The sequence below is a fragment of the Saimiri boliviensis genome, chromosome 2 (genome assembly GCF_048565385.1).
Source record: "Saimiri boliviensis isolate mSaiBol1 chromosome 2, mSaiBol1.pri, whole genome shotgun sequence".
NCBI lineage: Eukaryota > Metazoa > Chordata > Mammalia > Primates > Cebidae > Saimiri > Saimiri boliviensis.
The window spans coordinates 13674885-13685949 of NC_133450.1; the positions used below are offsets into that span (position 1 = coordinate 13674885).

At 48.9% G+C, this 11065-nt stretch overlaps 1 long non-coding RNA gene and 1 pseudogene across 1 annotated transcript; both read right to left on the reverse strand.

Moving 5' to 3' along the window:
- Positions 1 to 2205: 2205 nt before the first annotated feature.
- Positions 2206 to 2302, reverse strand: LOC141583812 (small nucleolar RNA U13; annotated as a pseudogene).
- A 1161-nt stretch (positions 2303 to 3463) lies between these two features.
- LOC141583478 (uncharacterized) lies at positions 3464 to 7320 on the reverse strand. The gene is made up of 3 exons (XR_012516102.1): positions 6018 to 7320; positions 4451 to 4755; positions 3464 to 3660 (listed from the first exon to the last, which is right to left on the reverse strand). It is a non-coding gene; the product is annotated as an uncharacterized LOC141583478 (long non-coding RNA).
- Positions 7321 to 11065: the final 3745 nt, after the last annotated feature.

Consider the following 11065-nt stretch of genomic DNA (forward strand, 5'->3'; position numbering starts at 1 on the left):
ATTTCTAGTAGGGCCAGGGTATCTCTATGTTGGTCAGGTTGGTCTTGAACTTCCGACCTCAGGTGATCCACCTGCCTCAGTCTCCCAAAGTTCTGGGATTACAGGCATGAGCCATTGTGCCCGGCTCACCTGTTAGGAACTAGGCAGGCAGCACAGCAGGTGAGCAGCGGGTGCGTGAGGGAGGCTTCATCTGTGTTCACAGCCACTCCTATTGCTGGCATCACCACTTGAGCTCCACCTCCTGTCAGATCGGTGGCGTTGTTAGAGTCTCCTAAGAGCGCGAACCCTACTGTAAACAGCACATTAGAAGGAGCTGGACTGCGTGCTCCTTATGAGAATCCAATGCCTGTTGATCTGTCACTGTCTCCCATCACCCCTAGAAGGGACCATCTAGTTTCAGAAAACAAGTTCGGGGCTCCCACTGATTCTACATTACGGTGAGTTGTGTAAGTATTTCATTATGTATTACAATGTAATAATAATAGAAGTAGGCCGGGCACAGTGGCTCATGCCTGTTATCCTAGCACTTTGAGAGGCTGAGGCAGGTGGATCACCTGTGGTCGGGAGTTCAAGACCAGTCTGGCCAACCTGGTGAAACACCGTCTCTACTAAAGGTACAAAAACTGGCCGGACATGGTGGCAGGACATGTAATCCCAGCTACTTGGGAGGCTGAGGCAGGAGAATTGCTTGAACCCAGGAGCCAGAGGTTGCAGTGAGCCACGATCGTAGCATTTTGGGAGGCTGAAGTGGGCGAATCACCTGAAGTCAGCAGTTTGAGACCAGCCTGGCCCACTGGTGAAGCCCCGCCTGTAATATAAATACAAACATTAGCTGGGTGTGATGGTAGGAGCCTATAAGCTGAGCTACTCGGGAGGCTGAGGCAAAAGAATTGCTTGAACCCAGGAGGTGGAAGTTGCAGTGAGCTGAGATCATGTCCCTGCACTCCAGCCTGGGCAATAAAGCAAGATTCTGTCTTTTAAACAAACAAACAAACAAAAAAAAAGGCAAGCCAGTTACAATGTCTTATACCTATAATTCCAGAACTTTGGGAGGCCAAGGTGGAAAGATCACTTGAGGCTAGGAGTTCCAGGTGTAAACCTGGGCAACATAGCAAGACCCCATCTCTACAAAACATTTTTTAAAAATTAGGCACAATGGCATGTGCCTGTAGTCTCAGCTACTCAGGAGCCTGAGGCAAGAGGATTGCTGGAGCCCAGAAGGTGGAGCCTGCAGTGAGCCGTGCTTGTGCCCCTGCACTCCAGCCTGGGTGACAGAGTGAGACCCTGTCTCTCAAAAAAAAGAATTCAGAGGCCGGGCGCGGTGGCTCAAGCCTGTAATCCCAGCACTTTGGGAGGCCGAGGCGGGTGGATCACGAGGTCGAGAGATCGAGACCATCCTGGTCAACATGGTGAAACCCCATCTCTACTAAAAATACAAAAAATTAGCTGGGCATGGTGGCACGTGCCTGTAATCCCAGCTACTCAGGAGGCTGAGGCAGGAGAATTGCCTGAACCCAGGAGGCGGAGGTTGCAGTGAGCCAAGATCGCGCCATTGCATTCCAGCTTGGGTAACAAGAGCGAAACTCCGTCTCAAAAAAAAAAAAAAAAAAAAAAAAAAAGAATTCAGAGTAGAGAAAAGTATGAATTGTAAGTTCAAGCATGCCATGTCCCAAATTTCCTTCACAAGTGTTGATGCACGCCCCAAGAAACCTGCATTCATTTCCCAGCGCTGCCTTAACAGAGTACCCTAAACTGTGTGGCTTCAACCACAGAGGTTTATTCTCCCAGTTCTGGAGGCCAGGAGTCTGAAATCAAGGGATTTTTTTATTGTTTGTTTGTTTTTCCTGTGAAGGCTGTGAGGGAGGGTCTGTCCCAGGTCTCGCTCCTGGATTCTCAGAGCTTCCAGAGTTCCTTGGCCTGTAGGTGGTCTTCTGTCTCTGTCTTGACATTGTCTTCCCTTGGCAGGTGTCTTTGTCCACACATCCCCTTTTTATAAGGACACCAGGCACACGGGATTAGGATTCACCCTCATCACCTCAGCTTAGCCTGATCACATGTGAAGAGCCTATTTCCAAATAAGGTCGCATCCACAGACCCTGCGCTGCAGGCTTCAACGTCTTTCGGGAAGACACAGGACAACGCATAACGCTATAGATTTGCAAATATTTTTAGTTTGAGTTTCTGGGTTTTATTTTTTATTTTTCACATCAGGTGGGTGATGTGATGATACCATAAGAAGTTTTGAGGAGGGCACGTATCATAAAATAGCATGAAAACACAATCGTCATGCTTAGGTTTTGATTTCTTAATTTTACTTTTAATTTTTCTTGAGGCAGGGTCTTGCTCCGTTACTCAGGCTGGAGGGCAGTGGTGCAAACATGGCTCACTGCAACCTCAACCTCCTGGGCTCCAGCGATCTTCCCACCTCAGCCTCCCAAAGTGCTAGGATTATCGGAATGAGCCACCACCCCCAGCTGTTCTCTACGTTTTGTTTGTACGTTGTTCTTTTTACTTAAAAATATACCTTTGCAGCTGGGCATGCTGGCTCATTCCTGTAATCCTCAGCACTTTGGGAGGCCAAGGCAGGTGGATCACTTGAGGTCAGGAGTTCAAGACCAGCCTGGCCAACATGGTGTAATGCCTTCTCTACTAAAAATACAAAAATGAGCTGGACATGGTAGTGCATGCCTGTAATCCCAGTGACTCGGGAAGCTTAGGCAGGAGAACCACTTGAACCCTGGAGGCGGAGGTTGCAGTGAGCCAAGTTCATAATACTGCACTCCAGACTGGGTGGCGGAGCGAGACTCTGACTCAAAAAAAAAAGGAAATACACATACATATATATACATATACACACTTAATACACACACACATACACACTCACACACCTTGGCAATCTTTTTATATATCAGCATTTGCTATTACAATTTAAATTCTATAGTAGATTTCATTTAGATTAATAGTCTAAATACTATCCTAGTAAGTTCTACAACTAAAGAAAATAGGCAATGCATTTAAATGATGCAAAGTTCAAAACCTATGAAAGAGTATAGAACTGAGTCTCCCATATGGCAGCCAGTGGCATCTGTGTTTCTTGAAATCGAAGTGAGGCCAGATATGGTGGCTCATGCCTGTAATCCCAGCACTTTGGGAGGCGGAGTCAGGTGGCTCTTCTGAGGTCAGGAGTTTGAAAGCAGCCTGACCAACATGGTGAAACCCCATCTCTACTAAAAACACAGCAAGAAGCCAGATGTGATTGTGAGCCCCTGTAACCCTATCTACTTGGGATGCTGAGGCAGGAGACCTGCTTGAACCTGGGGACAGAGGTTGTGGTTAGCCAAGATCATGCAGCCTCACTTCAGCCTGGGCAACAGAGCTAGACTCCATCCCAAAATAGAAAAAAAATCTAAATGAATTAACATTAAAGAAGATGAAGGATTTGGTTCTTTGGCTGCATCGGCCACATTTCGGGTGCTCCACAGCTGCAGATGGTCCTCAAACATGGTCCTCATTGCAAAAAGTTCTATTGGTTGGTGCTGGTGCCGCCTTAAAGCCACTCTTCCTCCTCTCCTGAAAGCCAACCACTGTTAGGGTTTTTTTGGTGATTCCTTTCCGAGATGATCTATGCATACGATCAGCACGTGGAGTTAATATATCTACCTAAAAAAAAAAAAATCTGTGTGTCCCGTGTAGTGCGAATGACCATGTAAAAGTCCATGGAATGGAATGTATTCAGCTGGTTTCATAATGAAGTGCTCTTGAGTTTTTCCCAGGTTTCCTCTCGGACGATTATTCTGCGGTGAACACCATTCCCTCTGCAGAGCACATTCTTAACGGTGGGATTCCCCGGCCACAAGGTTTACATGTCTCTCTCTTTTCTTTTCTTTCCTTTCTCTCCCTCCCTCTATTCCCTCATTCTTCCTTTTCCTACCTCTTCTTCCCTTTCCCCTCTCTCTCCCCCTCCCTTTTTTTTCTCACCCACTTTCCTCTTTCTTTCACAAGGTCTTCTATGCAATGGCATGAGCCTAGATGACTGCAGCCTCGAACCCCTGAGCCCCAGTGATCCTCTTGCTTCAGCCTCCCAAGTAGCTGGATCTAAGGCCTGTGCCATCATGCCCTTCCGTTGTTTTCTTTTTGTGGAGATGCAGCTTACTGTGTTGTCTAGGCTCATTTTCATCTTAGTAGGTGCTTTTCAAGGGTTCTTACCCAAGGGTACCTGGATAGAACTTAGTCACTTGAAGCCCTTGTCGTTGTGTTGAAGTTTTGTGTCTGTTTCCTCCATACTGGGGAGAAAATTTAAAACTTCTATCCCCTTTTCAAGCAGAGCAGTGACTTCAAAAAGTGTACAAATGTTGGGAGGTGAGGTGGGATTATCACATGAAGTCAGGAACTTGGGACCAGGCCTGCCAAGAAGGTGAAACCCTGTCTCTACCAAAAATACAAAACTTACCTGGGCGTGGTTGTGCACGTCTGTGGGCCCAGCTTCTCAGGAGGCTGAGGCAGGCGGATTGCTTGAATCTGGAAGGTGCACGTTGCAGTGAGTCGAGATTGCACCACTGCACTCCAGCCAGGGTACAAATAGCACCTTTAGCCTTGATCCCACCAGGCATGACCACTGGGCACGTTCAACAGTGGATCACCCAATTCTGCCTCAATTTGCAGTGTCTTCTCAGATGGCTGGAGTGGCGCATCTGAAGCCGGGGCTGGATGTCTTGCTGCATAAATACTCTCTCCATTTCCACCTGTGCCGTCAGCCTGGGTCGGGAGAAAACCCGTGTCAGGGGAGAGCCGTCTTCTTCCTAAAGCCCCACCTGTCTGATGGCTGAGACATCTGCCTCATTTCCCGAACTCCCAGGGGCCCTTGAACGTCTTGTTATTTGCTAAATATGCAAGCACAGATTGCCTGTACCTCCCCTCGGACCTTCCTGCCACTCCCTATAGAGCTGTCTGAAGCCTGGACATGTTTATTTGCCTTTGGAGAAATTCTAGTTCTATCTGCCCCAGACTCATCAAAATTACAGTAACAGCCTGTGCTCTATAACTTTCTGGAGCCTGTTCCAGCAAGTCCCTTCTTCAAGTCTTTTTTCTAACCCCGTACAAGATGGGGAAACTGAGGCAGGTGAGCTCATGAATACAAAGTGCCAGAGCTCAGGTTCAACCTCAAATCCCTGGGCCCAGGGGTTCGAGGCTTGGGTTCAACCTTAAAGTTTGAGGGATTTAAGGTTGATGTGGGAAGTGTTCTGTTTGGCACCTCCTACCCCGGTGTGTGGGGGTTGGTCCTGTGTTGCCTGGAGAGCCCCAGTTTTCTCCCGCTCACCTGACGCATTTGTGGCTAGTGTTCTCTTTAACTGCAAAGTGTGGTTTGGGAGAGAAGTTCTGTGCTCACCCTGTTCACCTGCACCCTGAGGAAGCTCTGAGAACACCACGCAGCCTCTGATACACACTGGAGAAAGCCGGCGCTAGGATGTGCCTGCCAGCAGGAGGAGCTGCGAGCATCTACATCCACATGTAGACATATTTGTACACATACATTCAGATACACACATCCATATATATACACGTTTTACACACATCTGCACACATGTCTATATACCCACACATTCATACACATGTCTACATGTAGACACATCCATGTACACATCACTGTACACACATCCATATCCACACATTCATACACACATATCTGTATTTCCATATATCTATATACATACACATCTACACACATCCATGTACAGATACATCTGTATACAGATGCATACACATACATACACACACATCTGCGCACATGTCGGTGGGGATCAGGGAAACATAGTATTAAGTAGTGACGGTCTGGCAATAGCAAGTATTGTTTTGACATCTTTTGGGTGAACTGACCAGCTAGTGGCTATCAGAGGGGTGTGTGGGGTGTCCGCAGGTTGGTGGGGTCATCAAACATGGTATTTATAGTTGCTCGTGGCTTTTCTAGAGGATATCCCATGTGGGGCCTTGGAGTGTAATGAGCTGTCCCCGTGGCCCACCTGCTAGTGTCTGCACCAGTGACCAAAGTTCTGGCTTCACAGGCCTCAAGGACTTTGCATTGTACTGTAAGAAACGCTAGTGTGCCATCATTGGAAGTGTCTGGTCACCACGTGGAGATCCGTTGCAAGCGGCAGGTTGGGAGCCGGGAGAGCCGGGAGGATGTTTCAGTCAGACAGGCTTGACGACCAGGGCTGGAGCTGGTGGGCAGTGGAGATGGCAGATGAGGTTGACTCTAGTCACATTCCATAGTGATGGTCGACAGAGTTCCTGATAGATCCAACGAGTGGGTTGTCAATGAGAGAATAGGAGTCCTTTGTGTTTATGTCTGAGTTTATAACACAGGTTTCTAATTTTGAAAAATCCAGAGTTTAAAAAATTGGGGAAGGGCTGGGCATAGTGGTTCCCACCTGTAATCTCAGCACTTTGGGAGGCCAAGGCGGGCGGATCACTTGGGCTCAGGAGTTTTAGACCAGCCTCGCCAACATGGTGAAACCCTGTCTCTACTAAAAATACAAAAATTAGCTGGGCACTGTGGTATACATTTGTCTTTCCAGCTACTTGGCAGGCTGAGGCAGGAGAATCACTTGAACCCAGGAGGTGAAGTTTGCATTGAACCAGGATCCTGCCACTGCTCTCCAGCCTGGGTGACAGAGTGAGACTCTGTCTCAAGGAAAATCAAAAACCAGGGAAGGATCAGCATACAAAGCCATTAGTTGGGCTGTCTCCTGCCCTCTCTCCAGTCCCAGCTTGTGTGATCATGGCTGGGCTTGCTGGCCAAGCCTGTCATTTCATGGCCTTTTCAGGACTAGAGACCTGCAGCCACCCATGGTCGGCAAGGCTTAGTGGTTCCAGGAGCAGCTGGAGAGGAAACTGGTCATGGGGGCAGCCCTGTCATCTTTACAGGGAACCTCACGCAGCAGGCGGGCTGCAAGCTGGCCTCTCTGCATCGATGAGCCATCTGCTGAGTGACCAGGCCCACGTGACAGGTAGGCTATGAAACCCCTTGCGCCCCGTCTCCCCTGTGGCCAGGCTAGGGTGTGGGCCAAATGCCTCCTGATGGTCCTCATCAGCCCAGCCTCTCAATATCAACAACCCATCTAAGGACAGACGTAGGCTCAGTGTGAGTCCCCAGAACCTCCCCAACCTCCAACTGCCCCCACAAACCTTAAAATGGCAGCTTTAGGGCAGTTTTTATTCTCACCCACGGTCAGAAACACATGTAACATTTTGACCTAAAATACACAGGGCATTTAAAACACACACCCAGGCTGAGCAGGTGCTGGCCCGGTGCCAGAGCCAGGGTGGTGGCGCCTGGGTGTGCTGCTTATGTGTTCTGAAAGATTCCAAGGTAAAGACAGGAGCTGAGGCTGGGGGCACTTGGAGCAATGGCTGTTGACCACCTCATGTGGGTGTTTGGGAGTCATAACAGCTGGCCCATTTCCACCTGTGTGTTCTGGATGACCTTCAGTGTTGCAGAAGTAGAAGCTTCAGAAGGTGAAATTTACCCAACAACCCATGATGTGTGGTTAATTCTTTTGTCATCTGTCCTATTTGATTTTGTTTCATTCTACTTTTTTTTTTTTTTGACACAGTCTCACAGTGTTGCTGGGACTGGATACAATGGTGCAATCTTGGCTCACTGCAGCCTCTGCCTCCAGGGTTCAAGCAATTCTTCTGCCTCAGCCTCCTGTGTAACTAGGATTACAGGTGCCTACCACCATACTTGGTTAATTTTTTTTTTTTTTTTTTTTTTTTTGTATTTCTAGTAAAGACACTGTTTCACTATGTTGGCCAGGCTGGTCTTGAACTCGTGACCTCAGGAAATCTGCCTGGCTTGGCCTCCCAAAGTGCTGAGATTACAGGAATGAGCCTCTGTGCCTGGCCTCATTCTACTTTATCCTTGGGCCAAGCACAGTGTCCCACGCCTATAATCCCAGAACTTTGGGAAGCCAAGGCAGGAGGATTGCTTGAGTCCAGGAGTTCAAGACCAGCCTGGGAAACACAGTGAGACTCCTGTTTCTACAAAAAATATCTGTATATGTATATATATACAACATTAGCCAAGGTGGCGGCACATGTCTGTAGTTCCAGCGACTTGGGCTGCTGAGGTGGGAGGATCAATTGAGCCTGGGAGGTCAAGGCTGCAGTGAGCCTTGATCAGGTCTGTCTGTGGGCTGTTGTGCAGGGCACAGGTGTTGGTTTTTCAAGGAGCCCCCGAACCCCAAGGCCCCTGGTGTATCCCGAGTCCCCTCTTCGCCTGGGTCTGGGGGTGTTGGTCCCTGGGGGCTGACCCTTTCACCTGCCTGCTCTCTGTCCCTGCAGCACTGCTGGAAAAGGAGGAGGAGGATGGACACTGGGCGGCCACACTGGGTGCCGAGCTCTTCTGTCAGGACTGGCGGGGCTGTGTGCCCTTAGCCTGCTGCAGCAGCGAGGCCGGCTCTGGACCAACTCCCTGAGGATCCAGTGCAGCCTCCTGGGTAAGGCACTGCACGCCTGGCTGTGGGGCAGGTGGAGGTGGCAGGGTCTGTCCTGTTTCTTGAGGCTGTGGCTCTGCACGCTAAGATATGCTGTCACCACAGAATTTTCCATTAGTCATTCTGTGGGCTCTGACTAGGACTTAGTACCTGCTCATTTAAAAAAAAAATGAGTGTTTTTTGAGGGGACGTTCATCCATCTCTTAAGACCTCCCCAAGAACAGGGTCTAATGGAGAGACAGGTGAAGCAGACCACAGGGCTGCAGGGACACGGCTGAGGCCAGGCTGGGCTGGGCTGGGCCCTCCTCCTCTTGGAGCCCTGGTGGAGGGCTGCCTGGCAGAGGAGGGCAGGGGTCCGTTGATCAATCTTCACAGCTCAGGCAAAGCAGCCAGTGCACCAGTGCAGCACCGGCCAGAGGCTGCCGACAGAGAGTGGCTTAGATGGCGCTTACCGGCTGGAGCTGGGCCACAAGCTCCACAGCACACAGATCCTGGCCTCAGCCACAAGGTGGGTGCCCAGGCCAGGTGGGACATCCAGAGAGAGCACCAGAGTCTGGCAAGGTGATCTGAGTACCCTGAGCTCATTCCTAAAGAGATGAGCTTGCTCCCAATAGCATAGCCTCATAGGAGTGGATCCAGGGCTGGCACTTCAGCCTCAGTCTTATGTCTCTTCATCCAGGGTTGCTTCAGTCATGGAGGCAGAGGTTGCAATGAGCCAAGATGGTGCCACTGTACTCCAGCCTGGGCAACAGAGTGAGATCTTATCTCTAAAATAAACAAATAATAAGTTTAAAAAAAAAAAAAAAAGGCCAGGCGCAGTGGCTCATGCTTGTAATTCCAGCACTTTGGGATGCTGAGGCGGACAGATCATGAGGTCAGAAGTTCAAGGTCAGCCTGGCCAACATGGTGAAATCCTATGTCTACTAAAAATACAAAAATTAGCCAGGTGTAGTGGCGGATGCCTGTAATCCCAGCTTCTCTGGAGGCTGAGGCAGGAGAATCGCTTGAACTGGAGGTGAGTTATGGGAAGCACTGGGACGAGAGCAGCAACGAGAGGCATCTCCGTGTCAGCCAGACCTTCAAGAATGACTCGGGACCCACCCTGAGCAATCACTTCATGGAGGTAAGCCCGGCCACTGCAGCAGAGTCGTGCCTTGTGATTCCAGCGTGGACGGCGGGAGCTAGGGAGCCCCTCATGGCCCTCTGGCCCTGGCTGCAAGGATGCAGGCAGCTGGAACTCAGCCTTGGTGACTTTCCCTTTTGCATCTCCAACCCCACGTCCCCAGAAGTAAGAAATGCTTGTCACAGTGCCAAGGACTGGAAGGAGGGCTTGGGAAACAGATTTTCAACCGTAAAAATGCATTTTGGAAACAGCAGTTCACTTAGTTGTTCCCGGAGTCGGGGTTCTTTTGCTGAGTTAGGAATGACGATGTGCTCAGCAGATGAACAGGTGGCGGTTCTTCTACCGCATGCAGTTAATCTTCTACATTTTTTTTCCTTTTCACATTCAGTTCTGCAAATTGTGGTTTTTCTTTAAGATAGATTCTTGCTCTGTCACCAGGCTGGAGTGCAGTGGCATGATCTCGGCTCACTGCAACCTCTGCCTCCTGCATTCCAGCAATTTTCCTGCCTCATCCTCCCAAGTAGCTGGGACTACAGGCATGCATCACAATGCCTGCTCAGTTTTGTATTTTCAGTAGAGATGGGGTTTCATCATTTTGGCAAGGATGGTCTTGATCTCTTGACCTCGTAATCCACTGGCCTCAACCTAAAATGCTGGGATTGTAAGTGTGAGCCACGGTGCCTGGCCCAACCTTCTTTTTATTTATTTATTTATTTATTTAAATTTTAATTTTAATTTTTTATTGCATTTTAGGTTTTGGGGTATCTGTGAAGAACATGCAAGTTTGTTACGTAGGTACACACATGGCAGTGTGATGTGCTGCCTTCCTCCCCCTCACCTATATCTGGCATTTCTCCCCATGCTCTCTCCCCAACTCCCCACCCCCCACCCCCCACTGTCCCTCCCCTATTTCCCCCCAAAGACCCCAATGTGTGATGCTCCCCTCCCTGCGTCCATGTATTCTCATTGTTCAACACTCACCTATGAGTGAGAACATGTGGTGTTCGATTTTCTGTCATTGTGTCAGTTTGCTGCAAATGATGGTTTCCAGGTTCATCCATGTTTCTACAAAGAACATAAATTCATCATTTTTGATGGCTGCATAGTATTCCATGGTGTATATGTGCCACATTTTCCCTGTCCAGTCTATCATCGATGGGTATTTGGGTTGGCTCCAGGTCTTTGATACTGTAAACAGTGCTGCAATGAACATTTGTGTGCATGTGTCCTTACAGTAGAATGATTTATAATTCTTTGGATATATACCCAGTAATGGAATTAATTGCTGGGTCAAATGGAATTTCTATTTCTAGGTTCTGAAGGAATCGCCACACTGTCTTCCACAATGGTTGAACTAATTTACACTCCCACCAATAGTGTAAAAGTGTTCCTAATTCTCCACATCCTCTCCAGCATCTTTCTCCAGACTTTTTTATGATCGCCATTCTAA